Source organism: Mus musculus, chromosome 3, assembly GCF_000001635.26.
Source record: "Mus musculus strain C57BL/6J chromosome 3, GRCm38.p6 C57BL/6J".
Lineage (NCBI taxonomy): Eukaryota > Metazoa > Chordata > Mammalia > Rodentia > Muridae > Mus > Mus musculus.
In genome coordinates this window covers 114857569-114881894 of record NC_000069.6, presented here as the reverse complement: position 1 = coordinate 114881894, position 24326 = coordinate 114857569, and positions in this window count along the sequence as shown.

Genomic DNA, 24326 nt, shown 5'->3' with positions numbered 1-24326 from the left:
GATGATCTAGTCAGTCATCAACGGGAGGAGAGGCCTTTGGTCCTGTGAAGGTTCTATGCCCGAGTATAGAGGAATGCCAGGGCCAGGAAGAGGAAGTGTGGGTTGATGAGCTGGGAGAGGGGGGAAGGGATAGGGGGTCTCGGAAGGGGAAACTAGGAAAGGTGATAACATTTGAAATGTAAATAAAGAAAATATCTAATAAAAAAGATAAATTAAAAAAAAAAGCTGATAGATGCACAAATGAATGCATATAATGATAAATTGCCAGAAGTTATCTAGGAAAGGCTGTTGCTAGAGGCCAGCTGAGGCTTGGGTTCTTCTTTCTTGTCAGTTCTTCTTGAGGCAGGAGGGGGAAGAGCTTTGGTGAAGGGTAAGACTTTGTCTTACAAGAGATTTGAGGGTAAGACTTTATCTTACAAGGTATTTAGGGTTGCTGTATAATAATAAAAAGTTTACTTATCTAAGTTACTATGCTACTGTAGCTGATCTGCCTTCTGTGTTCCTTTGAGGCCAGAGACTAAAGTCTCTGGCACCTTAGCACCTCATCCAAAACAGCAGGAGATTAAGTAAAGGATTATTTGCTAGAGCCATTTCCCTTTTGTCCAGATACCTCCTGCTTGTTGGGCTAGGGGGAAGTTTGGAGCAATGAACTTCTATTGAACCATAAGAAGAGCATCATACTCTCAGAAGAAAACTTTTTATATAAGCAAATATGTATCAACTCCCAAAAGTTCATATTCAGATCCACTCATGCTCATTTATACATTTCCAGTTGGCTTCAGCTTGCATGCATTCTCATAAAAACATACTTTTACAAACATCCATGCTTACATGTGAATATGGAGCAAAAGATCAAGCACCAATCCAGAAAGAACTCACTCATTCTGGTTGAAGAATGAGCTCCAATCTTTATTGCATAAAGAAAAAAAAAAGCTTCTACCATTTTTTCGCTGTTCTTTTATTTTTTAAATATTTTTAATTAGGTATTTTCCTCATTTACATTTCCAATGCTATCCCAAAAGTCTCCCATACCCTCCCCCCACTCCCCTACCCACCCACTCCCACTTTTTGGCCCTGGCGTTCCCCTGTACTGGGGCATATAAAATTTGCAAGTCCAATGGGTCTCTCTTTCCAGTAATGGCCGAGTAGGCCATCTTTTGATACATATGCAGCTAGAGTCAAGAGCTCCGGGGTACTGGTTAGTTCATAATGTTGTTCCACCTATAGGGTTGCAGATCCCTTTGGCTCCTAGGGTACTTTCTCTAGCTCCTCTATTGGGGGCCCTGTGATCCATCCAATAGCTGACTGTGAGCATCCACTTCTGTGTTTGCTAAGCCCTGGCATAGTCTCACAAGAGACAGCTATATCAGGGTCCTTTCAGCAAAATCTTGCTAATGTATGCAATGGTGTCAGCGTTTGGAAGCTGATTATGGGATGGATCCCCAGATATGGAAGTCTCTAGATGATCCATCCTTTCATCACAGCTCCAAACTTTGCCTCTGTAACTCCTTCCATGGGTGTTTTGTTCCCAATTCTAAGAAGGGGCAAAGTGTCCACACTTTGGTCTTCCTTCTTCTTGAGTTTCATGCGTTTAGCAAATTGTATCTTATATCTTGGGTATCCTAAGTTTCTGGGCTAAAATCCACTTATCAGTGAGTACATATTGGGTGAGTTCCTTTGTGATTGTGTTACCTCACTCAGGATGATCCCCTCCAGGTCCATTCATTTGCCTAGGAATTTCATAAATTCATTATTTTTAATAGCTGAGTAGTACTCCATTGTGTAAATGTACCACATTTTCTGTTCCATTTCTCTGTTGAGGGGCATCTGGGTTCTTTACAGCTTCTGGCTATTATAAATAAGGCTGTTATGAACATAGTGGAGCATGTGTCCTTCTTACCGGTTGGGACATCTTCTGGATATATGCCCAGGAGAGGTATTGCGGCATCCTCCGGTAGTACTATGTCCACTTTTCTGAGGAACTGCCAGACTGATTTCCAGAGTGGTTGTACAAGCTTGCAATCCCACCAACAATGGAGGAGTGTTCCTCTTTCTCCACATCCTTGCCAGCATCTGCTGTCACCTGAATTTTTGATCTTATCCATTCTGACTGGTGTGAGGTGGAATCTCAGTGTTGTTTTGATTTGCATTTCCCTGATGATTAAGGATGTTGAACATTTTTTCAGGTGCTTCTCTGCCATTCGGTATTCCTCAGGTGAGAGTTCTTTGTTCAGCTCTGAGCCCCATTTTTAATGGGGTTATTTGATTTTATGGAGTCCACCTTCTTGAATTCTTTATATATATTGAATATTAGTCCCCTATCTGATTTAAGATAGGTAAAGATCCTTTCCCACTCTGTGGGTGGTCTTTTTGTCTTATTTACGGTGTCTTTTGCCTTGCAGAAGCTACTATTTTAATCCTAAATAAATCAAATCAAGTTTGTAAGAAAAAGGCTTTGTTCCTTTAATAAGACTAAGCCTGCCTTGTTATTAAGAAAGGACCTGTTCTGTCCCATGGTAAGGAGAAGCCAGCCTGCTCCTTCTGCTCTCTGCAGCTTCTTTTTTTCCTCTTTTCCTCTGTATTCTGCACATTGCTTTCTGAGGTTTTTTAAATGTAACCTATATTTTCTAAGTTATTCCACTCTGTGTTCTCCTTCCAATCTTGCTCTCTCCTCCTGCTCTGATGTCACAATAATGCTCTAACTCTCAATGCCTATTCTCCCAATGCTATGCCTATACTTCTCATTTCTTCTTGAGTTCAGTTCTGTCTAAAAACTTCTAAGCTCAGTTCCTCTCAGTGCAGTTCTTTTCATCTCCGTTCTTCTCACCCCATTTCTTCCAGCCTCAGTACTTACTCTTCTCTTTGTCCTCAGCACTTAAACATCTTTCAGAATCCATGATCACATGTTAAATTGCAACAGAGAATGTTTACATGCATATCTATTAGAAGTGATTATCTGGTTAAACATCCATCACTCATCTCTGCTCCACAGGTTCACTAAAGGTTTAAAACCATAACTAAGTTATTAGTGAAGTTTTGTATAGATAAACTGGTGACACTTATGGGACTGGCAGACTTTCTCATTGCAGTTTTGAATATCAGAAAGGGACTTAATAGCAGTTTCACTATAAAAGTGTTTAATAACCACAGATATAATTTTAGGAATTCTTATAGGATCATCATTAAGACTTAAGAAGTCATCTATTTGTCTATATAGTTACAAGACAGTAGATCTTCGTGGATCTGCAGAGATCTACTGCAAAGGGGTGAGTTATTACTTAATGATTGTTATATATGTTTAATAATAATAGGAAACACATATTAATAGCAGGAATCTTTCCTAAAATGAATCCCTTATAGTCTTGCTTAATAAGGGTGAATTTATCACAGAAGATGTAATAATTTGAAGCAGGCTATCTCACGACGATCACCTGCTAGTTATTACCTTGCCCCATTCTGACTCCTGACAGGCTATGACACGTGAGCTTCCTGGATATGACTCACCATTTTGATGGCTGCAATGGGTGCATTCTGGATTGGCATAGCCCCAGAGACTTCATCCAAGGATGCTTTCCTGCTGCTGATATGCCTTTCCTATCACTAGTACATAGCCTCATGACTCCAGGGCATCAGATCACTCTACTAGGCAAATTGCCTGCAGATCATCATGAAGATGAAATTTCATAAATTAACACTGTTTAGTCAATTAACTCCTTTATAGAATCCCCGATTTGATTATAAATATTTTAGGGAGGATGTTTAAGGAGAGGGTTTTAGTTGTTTTTCTAGAAAGGTAAATTTAGAATCAAGATTAGAATGTGCCGCTCCTCATAAAAATGGTAAGTAAAGGCTGCATAATAAGGAATACAATGAGCCTTCATAAATTGTACTAAGAATAGAAATAAGCTTGGGACAAATTTGTGATCAAGGAAAAACATTCTAGGTCAGATCCAAGGATGAAGCCACAGGTGTGCAACTGTCATAAATCAAGGTCATACAAAACTGTTGCTTTTAACTTATAGTGAGCATATAGAATAAAACACTGCTTTGAACTTACTATCGACATCCTTCTGTAATTCCCCTTTTGTATAACATTTTATTTATATGGTACTTTTATAAAGAACATTTGTCTAAAAAGGTATAAAAAAGACTGAGAGAAGAAATAACAGGGCTTTTGAGTCTCTGTTCCATCCACTGTACTGGCTAGTTTTGTGTCAACTTGACACAGCTGGAGTTATCACAGAGAAAGGAGCTTCAGTTGAGGAAATGCCTCCACGAGATCCAACTGTAAGGCATTTTCTCAATTAGTGATCAAGGGGGAAAGGCCCTTTGTGGGTAGGACCATCTCTGGGCTGGTAGTCTTGGGTTCTATAAGAGAGTGGACTGAGCAAGCCAGAGGAAGCAAGCCAGTAAAGAACATCCCTCCAATGGCCTCTGCATCAGCTCCTGCTTTCTGACCTGCTTGAGTTCCAGTCCTGACTTCCTTGGTGATGAACAGCAGTATGGAAGTGTAAGCTGAATAAACCCTTTCCTCCCCAACTTGCTTCTTGGTCATAATGTTTGTGCTGGAATAGAAACCCTGACTAAGACAATCCACCAAGTGCCTATATGTATATATGTCTTCTGTCTATATTTATAAATGCATATACCAGGATAGATAGATAGATAGATAGATAGATAGATAGACAGACAGACAAAGCCAGAGTGTGTGTGTACATGTGTGTATATATATACCTGACTTTCTTTTACTTCCTTTGTGAAATTGTTAAAGATCAGCTTTTGGCACCAGAAAAATAACTGTTAAATAGTCAGTAGAAATCAGTTTCTGGCCTCCAGAACAGTGAGAGTTAAACTGCCAGAATCCATCAGCTTCTGGCCCCAGACAAGTAAAAGGGTTACAGTACCAATAGTAATCAGCCTTTGTCCTTTGTCTGATGTTGTGTTTCACCTCAGGACTTGAACGCCAGCACTAGCCCCCAGCAATAAATCATAAGGACTGTGTTTATTTTTACACCAATTTGGCACACTAACATTTTCTCTCCTAGTTCTATAACTTATCTAGCCACATATTGTTAGCTCACATTAATTACAGATATCAGTTTCAAATTGTGGAACTGGCATTAAATCTAATCAGAACGTGGTTGTTTACTCTCATACTATTTGTGCCACTTTTGCACAGGTGGGAATATCTTGCCAGACAGTTATTTGTGGTAAATTATAAGGTTCACAGTTGGGTAAGACTGGTGATTTTCTCCTATTGTAGCATGCATAGACCCTTCCAGCACTGTGAAAGCTAGCCATTAGTGACTGTGCAGCCCCAGATGTGTACTAGTGGCATTTCTTCGTGTACTTTGACTAATGTATGTGTTGACCTCTGCAACAGGTTCTTGCTCTCAAGTTTTTGATATAAACAAAGATTACTGGGAAAAGCCTGTAATGTTTGGGGGTGTTTATAGGAACTATAGGCCAACAACCCCAAAAAGTACCTCCAAAAAGTAACAAGGTCGTGTACTAATGAGCTTGCTGTCTGTTGACCTGTGATGTCTGGTACAAGCATTGTTGGGAAACTCTAAACCATGTATATGTATAAATATAATATAATATAATATATATATATATATAAAGCTTCTCTAGCATTTGATTTCTATATGATTTTTTCAAAATGTCTTTAGTGTTAATTATCCATCCCTGTAACCTCTACTCTTCCCTCTCATCCTTCACCCCAACTCTATCTTTCCCTCTCTAAGTTTGCTTCTTTAAATCTTACCCTGATGAACTCTTAAAAATTTTCTCACATTGATGGTATTATATATGTGACATTTATTTTTATAAGGTTGGGTTATCTCACTCAGTTATTGTTTACAAGTCTATATATTTCATGGTCAGTTTTATACATTCATTTTTATTAACATTTGGAAAATATTTCAACGTGTGATTCTTATACAAGATGGATGAGTAAGTGATCCTGTTTCAAGTGAAACAGGATCATTAGTTTACAATGAAAGAGAACATATATGTTCTATCAATAAAGTTGAGTAAAGAAGCCCTTTCAAGTAAAAGATATTTCAGTTATTTTATTATTCTGATACTTAGTAAAGTTTGATATGTTTTAAAAATATCCACACTGTATTTCATAAAATACATTTTATTTCTTAGATCAGTATTTGGAATTTTCATTGTATTGCTATATGACTAAGTTCTAGAGTATACCATGTGTTCATTTTATTCAAATTATATAAATAATTAAGTATCATCCCCTTAAGGTGTCTTTCTCATAATCACACTGAGAACTGATGATTTTCTTCTGTAAAACTTCAAAGAACAACACAGAACTATCCATTTCCTATTATGATTTTATTTAATATGAAGTATATGATCTGATTCAATATAGCTGTAATTTCAATTTCAATTAAATTATAATGGTTGCATTCAATATGTAAGACAACATGATTTTATTGTCAAGTAGAGAATCTCACTGGAAGTGAAAATGCTAAAAATGTACTTTTCTAAAAGTCTCAGATGCACCAAACGAAATATAATATATATGAGGCAAATGAATGAAAAACATAAATAATTTTAGCAGTTCAAATATAATCAAACCTGTGTTCTTGATGCATAATTGGGATTTTATACAATTGCTTTTTAGAATGATTGAATACATATAATTCATGGTGACAAAGTAAAAAATGAAAAAAAAACAGATCTATAGAAAAATCATTAAGTATTTTAAAGGTGTGCCTCAAAGTAAAAATGTTGGGAGCCGCCCTCACATTTGCCATTATAAGATGGCGCTGACAGCTGTGTTCTAAGTGGTAAACATAATCTGCACACGTGCAGGGGCAGTTTTCCCGCCATGTGTTCTGCCTTTCTCGTGATGACAACTGGGCCGATGGGCTGCAGCCAATCAGGGAGTAATACGTCCTAGGCGGAGGATAATTCTCCTTAAAAGGGACGGGGTTTTGCCATTCTTTTTCTCTCTCTTGTTTTCTCTCTCTTGCTCTTGTTCTTCCTCTTGCTTTCTTGTTCTTTCTCTTGCTCTTGTTCTTTTTCTCTCTCTTGTTCTTGCTTTTTCTCTCTCTTGTTCTTGCTTTTTCTCTCTCTTGTTCTTGCTTTTTCTCTCTCTTGTTCTTGCTTTTTCTCTTTCTTGCTTTCTTGTTCTTGTTCTTTTTCTCTCTCTTGCACTCTTGCTCTCTTGCTCTCTGGCTCCTGAAGATGTAAGCAATAAAGTTTTGCCGCAGAAGATTCTGGTTTGTTGCGTCTTCCTGGCCGGTCGCGAGAACGCATGTAAGATAAAAAGTCAACCTTGCTTATCACATAAATAATACAATTAAAAAGAATCAGGAAGAGTGTGTGTGTGTGTGTGTTAGAGAGAGAGAGAGAGAGAGAATGTGTGTGTGTATCAGAAAAGGATAAAGAGCCTAGCACCTAGCAGTATTGGCTTTAGTTTGGGAAAATGTAAGCAACATGGTTAAAAATTTAAGAGTTGTGATTAGATTAACTATTATCATGTTACTAGTAATCCCCTGAAATTTTAGAGATAATTTGGAAATACTTAGTAAGAACATCAGAATAATCTGAGAACCCAATGTATGTTTTTCAATGATTAGAAAGAATTAAATATTTTAGAGCAGTTGTAAAAGCAACGTCTGCCCAAAGAAAGTACATGAATAAATTGTGAAGTAGAAAATAGTTGTAATGCAAGAGGTGTGAATGGGAAGTTTTGGAATAAAATAGAAAATAGCAAATGACCTGATGCTAAAAACAAAACAAACAAAACAAAACAAAACAAAAGTAGCATGCTTCAATTTCTCTTCACAGATAATGATTTTCTGAGTAATAACCCACGTTGTTCCAGAATGTAGCACAGGAAAAAAAAAGGCCATCAACCAACAAGTGTAATATCATGAAACTTAGGCATTCTGTATAGCAAATGAAACTATAAAGCAAATAATTGGGCAGTGCCTATAATTGAATAGTGTCTTTTCCAGATATTCTTCTGATAAAGGATTTGTGTCTAGAATATCCAAAAAAAACTAAATACCAAGAAAGAAACAACATAAAATTTAAAATGAGTTTTGAACTCAAGAACAACAACAAAATTCAAAAACAAAATGTAAAAGACCAAGAAAGACTTTCCAGAATTCTCTGCCAGGAGCCATCTGGGAGATGCTAAAACTGTGCTGATGATCTTCCTGGGATGATTTAACCATGCACTGTACAGTTCTGATGCAGCCACTTCTTCAGGCAAAGCCAAGAAAATTACATTTTAGGAGAGATTCCTGCTATTAATGTGCCTTTCCTGGTATATACATACATACATACATACATACATGCATACATACATACATACATACATTGACCACTAGGTATTCGCCTACCATTTTGAACAGATTTCTGCAGAACAACAAAGGTGTACTGTCTTGTAGTGATGCTATGTAGACAAATAGGTGATTTCTTAATTCATAATGGTGATCCTTTAACTACTTCCTTTAAAATTAATGCTGATTTAATCTATCAGATGAAACCTGTTGTGCTCATTTAGTAATCTTTGGTTTAGGTAAACTTGGGCATTTTCTTATTCTCTGTCCATTGAGAATGATCAGATTTTTATCATACATTGTTCTTAAAATGATGTTCTTCAAACAAATCCAAGAAATATGCTATTTGAGGGATTAATTTAAGATAACAGTATGGACTTTTTTCAATCTCTCTTTTTAATTATTATTATTATTATTATTATTATTATTATTATTATTTGTTGTTGTTGTTGTTGTTGTTGTTGAGGTTATGGTAATGTTTGTATTTGTGTGCATTTATGCATGACTGTGGAAAGCAGGAATGGGAATGGAATTCTATGTAACTGAAGTTAAAGGTGCCTTTAAGCCTCAGGACATAGGTGTTTGAAAACAAACTTGGGTCCTTTGGAAGAGCAGTGAATGCTCTTAACCACGAAGTCATTCCTATAGCCTTCATTGTTTTTCCTTTAATTGTGATCAAATTCCTATTGTACATGGTCAGTTCCTCAGAACTCTAACAAGAACAAAAGAATCAAAAGAATTAACAGAATCAAAAGAAAAAATTCAATTAGAATTTACTCTGTCTCTGTCTGTCATGTGAGATAGATGATAGATAGATAGATAGATAGATAGATAGATAGATAGATGATAGATAGATAGATAGATAGATAGATAGATAGATGATAGATAGATAGAGAAAGAGAGACAGAGAGAGACTTTTCTGTATGTTTGTTTTGTTTTGTTTTCTTTCTCACTAGAAGAAGGAAGACTAAAGTATGGATACTTCCATCCTTAGAAGGGGACCAAAGTGGAAGGAGTTACAGAGACAAAGCGTGAAACAGATACTGAAAGAATGATCATTCAGAGACTGCCCCACCTGGGGATCCATCCCATATACAACCACCAAACCCAGACACTATTGTGGAGGCCAAGGGCTTGCTGACAGAAACCTGATATAGCTGTCTCCTGAGAGGCTCTGCCAGTGCCTGACAAATACAGAAGCGGATGCTTACAGCCATACTTTGTACTGCGCACAGGATCTCCAATGAAGGAGCTAGAGAAAGGACCTAAGGAGTTGAAGGGGTTTGCAGCCCCTTTGGAGGAACAATATGAACTAATCAGTACCCTCAGAGCTCCCAAGGACTAAACCACAAACCAAAGAATACACATGGTGGGACTCATGACTCTAGTGCATATGTAGCAGAGGATGGCCTAGTCAGTCTTCAATGGAAGGAGAGGCCCTTGCTCTTGTGAAGGCTCCATGCTTCAGTGTAGGGGAATACCAGGGCCAGGAAGCAGAAGTGGGTGGGTTGGTGAGCAGGGGAAGGGTGGAGGGCATAAGGGGAGGGGGTTTTCTGGAGGAGAAACCAGAAAAGGGGATAACATTTGAAATGTAAATAAAAATAAAAACATCTAAAAACAAAAGAAAAGAGAAGAGAAGAGAAGAGAAGAGAAGAGAAGAGAAGAGAAGAGAAGACAAGACAAGACAAGACAAGACAAGACAAGACAAGACAAGACAAGACAAGACAAGACAAGACAAGACAGTGCCTAGGTCAAGATAGGAGAATGAATAAGAGATGTTTGCTGCTTGTCTCTATTGATCCTTTAAACATACAGGCTATGTTGTCCCTTTAAAATAATATTGTATAGTGTAAGGGACATAGATCCTAAAGGGAAGGAAGAGTCAGTAAAACAATACAAGATAAGAGGCACATAAATGTTTTAACAGATGAAGGTGGAAGAGTAGAGAGTGGTCCCCTGGTTGGAAGAGGAAACCAGAAACTTTTCCATGTCAACTGAGGGAGTTCTTCCTCTCTTTACTCCTGCAGTGGATGAAAACAAGGGGATTAATTAAGGATCTGTGCAGAGCCACCTGCTTCCAATTCCTCTCACACAGCCTTGGCTGACTGAGCAACTGAGCTGGATAATTACCCGCAGGATAGAAACACATACATACAACAGGGGTGCTCTCCTACACACAGAAGAAGCATCTTGGGAGAAAGAGAGAAGCTAATGTGAGGGCTGGCAGAAAAATTAAAGTCTTCACATGTACATTAGCGCTTCAGTCACTACTCCACATGCTCACATGCACACGGACACACACACACATATACACATACCACAACTCAGCTTCGCATTTTATTGCTCTAAGGGCTGTGACTTGTTTAGCAAACTTCTAGTTTTCCAACTTATTTTTCTTGTTTAAAATGCAGTTATTGTCATAGTCTATTTGATAGAAACTAGCAAATATAACACATAGAAACAAAATTCAACAAATCACCTCACAGGAACATTAAGTTAGAACATGATGGTCTGTGTACATCTTGCTCTTTATACCATAATAGTAACACAATTCTAAATTTTAGGATCATGTTTTATTTTCCTCAATTGCCTTGCTATTTTCCTAGCAACATGAATATACTAGGAATCTCCCCTAGCTTACATCACTCAACATATATTTTTAATTATACTTTGTAAGGTTCAGTTATACTTATCCTCCATTTTTAATTAGGGTATTTATCTGACCTATAGTATTGAATACTTAAATATGTCCTGTTATTATTAGGCAGGATGAACATTTGTAATGTTGGAGATTTTTTATGCCTCTCGTGGTTAATTCTTCTGTACAAATTCCTGTATGTATTTGTCTATCCTGGAGGCACAAGAGAGTGTTCATCATATAAGACAAATGATCCCCCCTCTTCCAGAAGCATTCAAATGCCAGCAGCGCTTCAGCTAGTGGTAGATTGTTGTACCTACCTTCCTCCCTCTTTATTGGGATTTTGTCTGACTTGAGCTTGCTCCAGTTTGAACATTCTTCTGCAATCATTATTTGTTCATATGTGCAACTGCCCTGCTGTGTCTTGAAAACACTATTTCCTTGATATTACTGAATATCTCTGGATCTTTCTTATAACCTTTCATCCATTTTTCTTCAAATATCTTTGAGTCTTGAGGGAATGTATGCAATATATATGTCCCATTTGGGGTGAAGTACTCCAGAGACTGTTATTTCCAAAAGAGTATCTCTGCATTACATGCTGTCTACTGATGAGAACAGAAAGATTTTGATCTATGGATATAGCAATAAGTTATTAGGAGTAGTTTTAATACTATGTCTATTTAGTAGAATAATATTATTGATTTCTTCTCCAGGGCCTATGACTCTCCAGATAACAGGTTTTTGGTCCATTTAACAGTGCCAGGCATGAGGTCCATCCTGTGGATAAGGCCTTAGATTTAATAAGAAAGTGATTAGTTAAGCCTGCAACATTCACAACGCTATTGCATTAGTGGATATGTCATGTCAGGCCAGTGTAAGCATATTTATAGTGCTGATTAGAGATTTAAAGAAGACATAATGACATGGCTGATTAGACATAATTTGTGTGTTTTAATTTTCATTTTTTAAATTTAAAATTCATTGAATAAAATATAAATTGATCATATTCTTCCCATGTTTCCAATACCCTTACTTCCTTACCCACCAAATTTTATGTTCTCTTTATCTTAAAACAAAACAAATAAGGAGAAAAAGAAACACCAACACCAACACACACACACACACACAGAGAGAGAGAGAGAGAGAGAGAGAGAGAGAGAGAGAGAGAGAGAGAGAGAGAGAAAACCAAAAAGCATGGAGTACATTTTGTGTTTGCCAACTACTCCTGAGCATGGAACCTCCCTTAGTGTGTAGTTAATATAGTAAATAAAAATTCATTAGATAAAAATTAATATTCTGTTTCTTAGCAGGTGTCAGTTGCAAATAACATCTTGGTTAGGGATGGGACTTTACTGGTTCTATCTCATGGATTGGGCCCAGATTCCAATCTAGTGTTTGTGAATTCTGAAATATCTGTGCTCCTGCTGCATCAGTGTATCTTGTAGGCAGGTCAATGTTGAAGGCAGCAGGTTGTGTAAGGAGATAATATTCATGATGACATTTCTCCTCCGGTAGGATGCAAGGTAACTTCCAGCACCATGAATGCTAGTCTGTAAGCATGAAGTATCTAGCCAAACACCAGCATAACTTATCTACATTAGGTGACATAAGTGTTATCCTAAGCTATAAGGATAATAATTACCTATAAAAAGTCATAGTTGTATTTGTTGACAGTGTTTCTGACTCACTATGGAAGGGGACTAGATCCGTTCTTTCATTTTATAGACAATAAATCTAAGACAGAGAAACTAAATAACTTACCCACCCAATACCACCATGCTAAAGAGTGGTAACTGAGATTAGAATCCTGATCCAGAGCCTGGGCTATACTTTCTAGGTGATATTGCATTGTTTGCCACTGAAATATAATATAAAATATGATGCATTAAATATTTACATGATATAATGTGTTAATACAATTTCAATATCTTTTACCTAGTGCCATGTCTATTACTTAATTACTAAACCCTTTGATTATTTGATGCTATTCTAAAGATTATGCCAAAATAACACTAAGAAAAATGATTGTTATAATTTTTCATTAAATTCTAGAATAAATAAAAAGGTATTAGACATGCTGAAATATATAAACACATACCAAGATTTTAAGATATGTTGTTCTCTCCCATCATGGTGCAGTGGTACTGAAATTTGTCCTTTATAGTAAGAAGGACAAATTCTGTGCCATCAGTTTTTATTTGCATTTAGAAAAGAAGGAGCAAGCAGAGCACTTGGAAGAAATAGTTTCTCTCAGATGAATGTAAACCAAATGATAAAAAGTCTTTTAAAAAGTACAAAAAACAAAACAAAACAAAACAACAAAAAAAGTAAGCCTTTTAAGTTAGGATATATGGTAGAGTGCTTTTTATAAATTGACAAAATTGATGGATCAGATGTTAAGTGTATCATATACTTTATAAATTACATAATGGTAACAGTTGTGCTCAATTTATATCTGAGAAAAGAGTCTTTTAATTGGACAAAAAGGGAGAAATGTTGTGGATTGCCCTGGGGCTCTTTATATTTTGATGCTATTTCTGCTTTCTCAAGAAGGGGCTGCCCCAACGAGGAGTGGATCACGTACTCAGGTGGTTTCATGTGAACCTTCTCCCCATTTTACCTGGTCACATAAATGCTAGAGCCTGTCACTGGGCAGTGGAAGGGAAAGGTGGGGTTCAGGTTTTGGAGAGAGAGAAAGAGGAAGGAGGAAGAGAAGATGAGGAGATGGAGGAGAGAAAGGAAGACTTAGGTCGAGGTAGAAGGAAGATGCCACAGAATCACGTGGCCTGGAGGAGCAACAAGTAGCAATGTTCAACAAGAAGATTTGCCTATTATACTCTTGGGCTTTTCTCCTCTTCCTCCTCCTCCTCCTCCTCCTCCTCCTCCTCCTCCTCCTCCTCCTCTTAACCCTCCTCCTTCTTGAATATATATCTTTTTGGTATAAAATTTTTGGAGTGTTTTTTCTATTTCTACTTTTCAGAATAATTTGAGTAATATTAATATTAGTCCTTCTTTGACTGTCTGGTATAATTCTGAATTGAATCTATCAGAACCTAGGGTTTTTTGTTTGTTCGTTGGATGTTGTAGATCTGTTTAAATGATTTATTTCATTTTGGTTTAGCTTTGTTAAGCTATTATATTTTCCAATTGAATGGAATACAAAATTTTAAAATGGTAAAAAAATAAAAGTAAACTGACTTGTGGAAAATAGAGATTCATGCTAATTCATTCTGATCTCAAAATATTTTTATTATCCTTTAATGTGCACTGTGAGATGAGCAGTAATAATAATCACTGATAAAAAGTCAGTGTTTTATGGGTTGAATATTTCTGACATAGTATGGAAATGAGTAGCAGATTGCTCTAAAAGCAGTGAAGGTGTGGTTATAATCAGGGACACCACCAGGTATAGCTCATGTTTTATTCTTAATAAAGAACTGCTTGAGCTAAAACAAATGAGCTTAAGTATTTGATGGTCCTTAAATGATAAGGATTAAGAAGAAATTAACAACTTTGTCTCTATCCATACCCTCCATTCTGACCACTACTCTCCTGAGGTTATTACTTCCCTTAAGGCTTATAGAAAGTGGATTTATGAAAACTAACTCTTGCTCAAATACTAGTCTCAGTTAGACACGTGTCATAAAAACCCAGACATAAGTTGTGGCTGTTAAAAAATGTGATTTGATTTCATGTGAAGATATTTTCTTTGTTATAAAATCTTTCTGTTAGTATTTTATTTGAGTGTAAAGGTGAATTAAAGATTTGATTTTTTTTTTTACTTTTTCTTAATCATAGAGATGAAACACTGGACCATGCATATTCTGCACTTGCACTCCTCTTACACGCGTTCACGACCGGCCAGGAAGAACGCAGCAAACCGGAATCTTCTGCGGCAAAGCTTTATTGCTTACATCTTCAGGAGCCAGAGAGCAAGAGAGCAAGTGTCAGGGCAAGAGAGAGAAAGAAAGCAAAAAAAAGAACAAGAACAAGAAAGCAAGAGAGAGAGCAAGAGAGAGAAAAAGAACAAGAGCAAGAAGAACAACAAGAGCAAGAGAGAGAAAAAGCAAGAACAAGAGAGAGAAAAAGCAAGAACAAGAGAGAGAAAAAAAGCAAGAACAAGAGAGAGAAAAAGCAAGAACAAGAGAGAGAAAAAGAATGGCAAAACCCCGTAAAAAGCAAGAACAAGAGAGAGAAAAAGCAAGAACAAGAGAGAGAAAAAGAATGGCAAAACCCCGTCCCTTTTAAGGAGAATTATCCTCCGCCTAGGACATATTACTCCCTGATTGGCTGCAGCCCATCGGCTCAGTTGTCATCACGAGAAAGGCAGAACACATGGCGGGAAAACTGCCCCTGCACGTGTGCAGATTATGTTTACTACTTAGAACACAGCTGTCAGCGCCATCTTATAATGGCAAATGTGAGGGCGGCTCCTCACAGATCCCTCTTTTCTTTTAATAAGAGCAATAGGCCACCCATATTAATGAGAGTGGAGATAGAGGTCAAATCCCCAGTGTGCAGGTAAAGGAGCCATGTACAGGATTAGCTCTTAGGCTCACAGGCTTTTACCCAGAGCAACCCTGACCTGCTCCCGTGTCGTTTTTCCTGGGGAGAAGGACACTTGGACACTCAACCTTCTTGAAAGATGACATGTCTCCCTAGAATAGGCTCATATATGCCGCAGAGCCCTTCTACTGCAGTGCTTAGCCGTGCAACTCTCTCGGGCTGCTGAAGCGCACTCACTCTATCCCGTGCAATGAGACTAGCCTCGTGGGGTGCAAGAGCTGAATGGCCAGCGACCTATTGCTTAAGCATAGATATATCAGGGGAAGCACCATGTTCTAGTACTGCAAGTGCCTGGGCAATAACCACCTTGTCTCTCCTAGTTTGGGCCTTAAGCTTACAGACCAACCAAAGAAGCAACACTAATCCACAGCAAAGTGTATCTCCAAATAATATCAATCCCACCCATTCTTTAAAGAAGGAAAATGCTGAGGAGATCCAATTGGGTAATCCTTTGATCAGGGACAGGTCCAAGCGCGTGGAGTTGACCTGAATGATGGCAATTCTCAATTCCCGAAGGGTCTGTTCAAATTCAGCCGTCCAATTCTGTAACATATACTGAGAAAGACTTTTTAACAAATTAGCTGCCCTAGTAAATTTCTCATACTGAATGGAAGTAACGCATAATGAGAGGTCCCCCAAGCTCCCGACAAACCCTGAGCCAGTCTTGTAAGCCTTTGTTCTTTCTTGGGGCTATGTCCGCTCTGCATTCCTGCATGGCTTGCTCATAAATGAGCTATTCTACCAGAGGTGCGGCTGGCTCTGAATCTCCAAAAATACGCTCTGCTGCCTCTGTCATTCTGGCCACAAAATCTGAGAATGACTCCTGAGGTCTCTGGACGATCTTTGTTAGTTGTCCAGTGGCTTCACCTGCTAGGGAGAGCGCCTTCCAGGCCCTAATAGCCTTCTCATCTGATTCAGAACTATTAAGAACTGGCTCCTTGAGCTTACCTAGTGATGAGTATAGGCTCCTTCTCCTAGAGACCTCCGCTAATTGATCTTTTTTCTTTTCTTTTTTCTTTTCCTTCCTTCTAATCTCTCCCCAGGTATTCTTACCTGACCTAAACTTTTCCTTGGGTTCAAGACCCGTGGAAAGGCCTGTATACTTATTTTGTGAACCATATTTCCTCTTTGCTCCTACTCTCTCTCCCCGCTTTACTTCTGATAGATTGTCCTGAATTTCATCCAGAATTTTCAGCCCTGCCTTAACCACTTGTTGACGTGTGAAAAGGAACAAAAAGGCTCCTAACACTAGAGAAAGTTCAAGGCCAAACATACCTTGTAAAGCTATTTCCCACTTTACTTCTGATAGACTGTCTTGAATTTCGTTAGAAAGTTCAAGGCCAGACTTACCTTGTAAAGCTATTTCCCACTTTACTTCTGATAGACTGTCTTGAATTTCGTTAGAAAGTTCAAGACCAGACTTACCTTGTAAAGCTATACTTACGGGTACCCTGTTCCCCAGCTGAAGAGTTCTGAATTCACGCAGTTGAATCCTTCTCAACAGTCTGTGTTGTGGGAACACTTCATTACCACCATTCCCCAGCTGAAGAGTTCTGAATTCACGCAGTTGAATCCTTCTCAACAGTCTGTGTTGTGGGAACACTTTATTACCACCGTTCCCCAGCTGAAGAGTTCTGAATTCACGCAGTTGAATCCTTCTCAACAGTCTGTTTTACGGGAACACTTCATTACCACCATTCCCCAGCTGAAGAGTTCTGAATTCACACAGTTGAATCCTTCTCAACAGTCTGTGTTGCGGGAACACTTTATTACCACCGTTCCCCAGCTGAAGAGTTCTGAATTCACGCAGTTGAATCCTTCTCAACAGTCTGTTTTACGGGAACACTTCATTACCACCATTCCCCAGCTGAAGAGTTCTGAATTCACGCAGTTGAATCCTTCTCAACAGTCTGTTTTACGGGAACACTTCATTACCATGACCCGCAGTTCTGGTTCCGGAATGAGGGATCTTCCTTGCGCTGGTGATGGTAGTTTCCGTCCCAGGTTTTCTCGTCCCAGGTCTTCTCGTCCCAGGTCTTCTCGTCCCAGGTCTTCTCGTCCCAGGTCTTCTCGTCCCAGGTCTTCTCGTCCCAGGTCTTCTCGTCCCAGGATTTCCCTTCCCGGGTCTTCTCGTCCCGGGTCTTCTCGTCCCGTCCCGGGTTTCGGCACCAACTCTTGCACGCGTTCTCGCGACCGGCCAGGAAGAACACAGCAAACCGGAATCTTCTGCGGCAAAGCTTTATTGCTTACATCTTCAGGAGCCAGAGAGCAAGAGAGCAAGTGTCAGGGCAAGAGAGAGAAAGAAAGCAAGAAAAAGAACAAGAACAAGAAAGCAAGAGAGAGAGCAAGAGAGAGAAAAAGAACAAGAGCAAGAAGAACAACAAGAGCAAGAGAGAGAAAAAGCAAGAACATGAGAGAGAAAAAGCAAGAACAAGAGAGAGAAAAAAGCAAGAACAAGAGAGAGAAAAAGCAAGAACAAGAGAGAGAAAAAGAATGGCAAAACCCCGTAAAAAGCAAGAACAAGAGAGAGAAAAAGCAAGAACAAGAGAGAGAAAAAGAATGGCAAAACCCCGTCCCTTTTAAGGAGAATTATCCTCCGCCTAGGACATATTACTCCCTGATTGGCTGCAGCCCATCGGCTCAGTTGTCATCACGAGAAAGGCAGAACACATGGCGGGAAAACTGCCCCTGCACGTGTGCAGATTATGTTTACTACTTAGAACACAGCTGTCAGCGCCATCTTATAATGGCAAATGTGAGGGCGGCTCCTCACACACTCCACCATTGAGGTGCATCCTCGGCCTAAAATAGACATTAATAGAGTTTTTTCTTTTCTTTTTTAAGTTGAAGTGACATTGCATTCTGATATATTTTGAAATATTTGTTGGAAATATGGAGACATGTAGTACCTGCTTCATGTTTTGCTGAGGATGTCACTTTAGTCATCCAATGAAGTAGAGCATGTATATCATCTCATGATGCTCTCCCTGCAACACCAGTGGACATTAGACACAACACATATTTAGAAACAGAATATGAGTATTTAGGGTTACTAGGAAGAGGCCAAATGATTTCCAATGTACTGTGGAAATGAAGTTCTTAAACACACATGCACATGTGTGCAGGCATACAAACACATACACAATTCCTATCTCTATTTAATTTTGTCTGTGCATAACATGTGTAGTACACATGGTGCTATGAGGACATTGAATTATCTCAAACTTGAGTTACGAATGATTGTTAGCTACCATGTTGGTTCTAGAAATCAACACAGACCCTGCTGTAGAACAAACAGGATGATTCATCATCAAGTCATCTATCTAGTTCCTAAATTTAACTTTTACGAGTTTATGAAGTAGTAATATTTTGATAAAGAAATATATCTGTTAAAGAATGATATAAATGGTAGGTTATAAAAGAAAGGAAATAATCTATTCTATTATCTGATTTGTTTAAATAATTTATACATTTTTTAGTATATGTAAACATATTTAACTTCAAGCATATGCTTCTAAAGTTGTTTTTGAAATATTTTATGTCAATTTAGAGAAAAATCTTAATTTGCTCATTATCTGCTTTATACAGCAGAAACCTGTGTTTGTACTCAATGTCTCATCTAGTGTTTCTGCCTGTTATCATCCTGAGTTTACACAAGCTTTTCCTTCCCCATTGTTCTTCTTCAAAGTGGCATTTATGTAAATTTTCTTTATAAAAACAATAAAACAAAACCTGGGTATGGTTCCACTCCTTTATATTTTTGGTATTGGGAAGGCTGATATAGGAGGGTTACAAATTCAAGACCAGTCTTAGTTCCTGGAGATCCTATCACAAAAGTATAATAGAAAAATAAAAATGTAAGTAAATTGGAAGAAGTTAGTTTGAAGTTTCCTGATGACCTCTCTGGTTGTTCTTTTATCAGTATTTGGTTTCATATTTACATCCACATGAAGTCTCCAGGAGGAGACATCTACTTGATGAGTTTAATTACATGTATTATTCAAATGAAATGGTATACAGAATCAAATACTAATCAGTTTCAATTGATAATGGGACCAAATAAAGGCTGGGATGTTGAACAGTTCAAGTTCCATAATGTATAGAAAACATTTTTTTTTTCCTGAAGAGTTGTGTCTTGTTTATTTTTTAATTACAGTCATTAACCTTAGGTATGGTATTTCTTAGAATAATATATTAAAGCAACTAGTAAGTGCCTAATTAAATTCTGTATTGAACTGAATTGAATATAATTAGCAGACAGAGTAGAACCCATAATTCTTTATTTCCAGTATAGATTTAAAGGAATACCTCAAGGAGAATGCTTTAAATAAAAGCTGTAAGCTTATAGACTGCCCTGAAAAGCAACCCACAGCAGCATGAAGAGAATCTGAAGAAATTCTCTTTGTGGCTGGCTAGACAAATTCTCTATGTTAACCGAAAGCCTGACACCAAAACCCTTTATACTGTCTCTCTGTTAAGATGTCCACTTCATTTTGTCTCCACCCGATTCATGGTTATCTTATTACAAAGCAAACATTAAATAATCATACTACAATGTTACCATAGATGGACTAATAAGTGCACTGTTTATTATTTAGTGGATTTCTATAAAAAGTTCTCCAATCACTTGAAATTTATATAAAGTAACAGAATCAGGATTTCTGGTATAATAATCAATATACTGACTTGTGTAAACAGCTATATATTTTAAGTAATTTTATATATTTGAATTGTTATATTTGCATTAATTTTTATAATTATTGATATTGAGATCATATTACAATTACTATTTTTATAAAAATCTTTTTGATGGTTTAGCTGTTTAAAGCATGAATGCTCATTGTCTTATTGCTTTAATATATTTCAAAATTGAAGTATATTCAATATAGGTTCATGCCATTGCGTAAATTCAGTATGGACGTTTTGATATTCTAGAGCAATTTCTAACTTAAAAATAATGCACTATGCATTTCTTCTGCCTGTGATGTTTGTGTTTTTGAAAAGGAAATAAGGCTGTGATTGGGACTTGACAAGTTAAAAAACTGTCCTCCAGTGTAAAGAATAGCTCATAAATGTTAAAGTGGAAAGGGAAATGTGATCAGTAAGGCCTCCGCACTTGCATTGTGTGCCACTCATTTGATGGACTAAAACGGTTTGCATATTTAGAAGTGAAATTCTCAAAACTTAACACACAATTTCTTCTAACAGCCAATGACAAAGGAAACAAAACTGACTTCAAAAGGTCTTCCTTATGTCTAGTGTGTCAGCCTTCTTCCTTATGTTTTTTCTTCTGTTCATTTTTTTTTACCTTCCTAAAGCACCAATGAAAGAATGTGGATAAAATGACGACTTCCTTTAAATGGGTAAGTGCCAATGTTTACATGAAAGTTTTTTCTGTTTTTTTCCCCTTGTGTCTTTCCCCTCTCTCCATGTTTCTACATCTAGTTTTCCTTTCAGTTACTCTTACAGCACTCTCTCACAAGATATTTAAGCCAGAGGATAGAGGGTCATACTGCATTAAGAAAGGTACATTGATAAAAAATATATTTAGTGGCTCATCTTCTTACTGCTAATTGATGTAGCATCATAAATATTTCACAGTATTGTCTTATATAAAAGACTATGAACAAAAATCATGCTTTGTGTCATTGAGAGGAATAAATGTCCACCGAACCACCCATTTTCAGGATTGACACTTCTTAAACATTGAGCATGAGCCAGCTAAGAGTGTTTTATGAAAGAGTAATAAATAAACAAAATGGCTATATCTTAGCAGCAGTTTATGTTCAACATTGTAGGGATAGAGGACACAGATCTTCAAGGTACATTAAGTAGAGAAGGAAGAATTAGAATGGTTGGAGACAGTTTTGTGGAACTGAGGACCAAACAAAAAGAACTTACAGAAGAAAGTATTCAAGGACTCTGTGGCAGTGTTTCCTGGAAGTCTGGTATGACACATCTCTCAGATGTTTTTAAGAGGAGTAAAGATATTCCAAATATCCACACTATGAACATCTCATGATACAGGTCTTTATATATGCAGACAACCCATAAATCTAGATACCTCCAGAGATGACCTATAGAGAGGGCAAGCCACACAATGCTTTCCTGAAGTCTAAAAGCAAGCCAGAGAAAGACTCACATTGATTCTGAGAAGCCTGTAATGCAGAGAAAAACTTAGCAATGCTCAAAGAAATGCAATGTTGAACAATGCTAAATTTATAAGATGTGACAAGCAAATAAATAATATAGATATATCAAACGGGAAGAATCATATAATGGGTCAAATATAATTGGTAGAAACAGATACAGAAGCAGTTATGGTGATGGACTTATTAGATCATATCAGGTGAACAAATACTGCAAGTGAGTTTCATATGCTTAGAAAGTAAACACTTGAATAAAAGGAGGAAAATAAAAATATAAAGAAAAATGGAAATGGAATTCAAGTGTTGAACAGATACAGTATTTGAAATTTAAAATACATGGGCATTAAAACAAATTAGATATAGCATAATATTAAGGGAATTGCTAACACAGTGATTATAATAATTTCAAACTGAATATAGAGATAAAGAAAAATGGCAAAATAAATGCCTATTTATGGATGTAGAACAATACAAATCTAAAAATGAGTAAGAGAATATCCTGGTTTTGGCAGAGGGCTCCTAATACCCAGTTTTGTGTATCTATAATCTATCTATCTATCTATCTATCTATCTATCTATCTATCTATCTATCTATCTATCTACCATCTATCTGTTTCTTTGTATGTCTGTCTGTCCATCTATCTATTCTTCTATCACTTTGAGGTAGGAGCTACAAGTCTCTGAAGTTTAGGGTGAAGAGAGCATAAATAATCAGTTATAAAGTGAAAGTATGTCTATTTCAGAATACAACAATGAAAGACACTGCAGAATTTCAAGATCACAAGTATAAAGTGGAATTATGTGTATTTACATCTCAACTACCATAAATCTATCTTGAAAAACTATGAGATCCCAATGGAGCCTCTAAAGCATGAACAAACGTCACCCGAGAGATGTGTGAGCTTATGAGAAAAGCTTTCTTTATGTGCAGGGGAATTGGTGGCCACGAAAATGGAACTAGGAATCCTGTCACATCATAGTATGCAAAAAAGCTCCATTCATTATATTGACAGAGCAGGCTGATTGGGGAGACTGGCAATGGCAGGACAGACAGGCATGATTTAAAGAGCTCAAAATTCATGAGACCAGCATGAGTAGTTGTGGAAGCTTCATTAACATCACCATTTCGAAGAAACTCATGCCAACCATGAGCAAGAGTTGTACTAACAGCAAAAAGAGAGTATGTGCAGACATAGACAGAAAAAACAACAAACAAACATACAGTCATTAGGTGATCACTCACACATCATCCATTTCAGAGTTCTGCATTAGGGTGTTAAATATGAAATGTGAAGTATCCCGGAATCTTAGATTTCATTGCTTTCATAAACCATGCCAAAAACCTGGCTTCTTCCCCATTTATATCCACACTCTAGCTAATGGCAAGTTGTACTTAGGAAATCTTTCTTACACACAGACAGTTTTATACCACAGGTTTTCTTGCATCAGTTTGGCCTCTTGCATAACTGCAATCTTGTTTTATAATTGTTTCTTGAAACTACACCAACAGGTGAACACGTACTTTCCTTTCCCCATTGCTCAAAAACTCTTCCTATTGCACTCAGCATTGAAGCAACCAATACTGTTTAAGGAAATGATTTCTGCCAATTTTCTCTATGTATTTTTATTCAAGCCTTCCCATAGAAGTAATTATCAGATTCATTTGCTGGGCAGAGTTTTCATATTTTGTTACACTGGGAAGGGTGTGAAAGAGTCATGCTCTTATGGAATTTTCATTCCTTTCTCATTCAAAGAAGACAGTAGTTCTATTTTTTTTAATTGAAATGTTAAACTCAAAAGCAGGCAATGCTCCATAAGGGAATTTCTGTAACTGTCCAAAATACCCCAAAGTCTCTAGGTAAGAAAATGACTCTGAGTCAGAAGATTACTCAAGGCATCCAATTCTATCTGACCATTTTATTCTCCTAATTGCTCCTATATATATCTCACCACATCATTAGCTATAAGATTATGGCTGAAATGTTCATCATATTCATCAACCAGAATGCACTATATAAATCTGAGATTGGTTTAAAATCCAAGTGAGAAAGTAAGTGCTTTATCATGGGCTGCTTCACTTTTTTAAGAATGCAGCAACATAGCAATTGTGTTAGGTTTCTTCCACAAAATAAAGGATTCACCACCAAAAGCCCACAATACTCATACTGTCTGCTTTTTGAATAGTGTACTAAATACTCTGCTTTCAAGCACTTCTATTTCCTAAGGTTTACTACTTCTCCTTTTGTTGCAACTTTGAATCCTCTTGGAGGAAAGACAAAGAAACACAAATGTAGCTATAGCACAGATTCCTACAACTGAGACTTCAACAGTACCAGTGATGGTCTTGGCTGATAAGGAATAAAAACACAGGGCTTGCCAATGCTCATTTCATGGAGCTCATAGCATCCTAAAGAAATTGTGAACACAAATTCAAAATTACAAGGTACTATTTGAATTACTTTCAAAATTCTTTTGGAGTCATTGTAGCTTACTGGCACTGTAGCTAATATGATTCCCCCTGACTGTGATAAAAAGCTAGTCAAAGACAATAAGGGAAGTAAAGTTTTATTTTGTTTTTAGGTACTTGTATAACTCAGGACCCTTTGCCCAGGGATGGTGCCTTCCACAGTGTGTTGGGACCTCTTACATCAA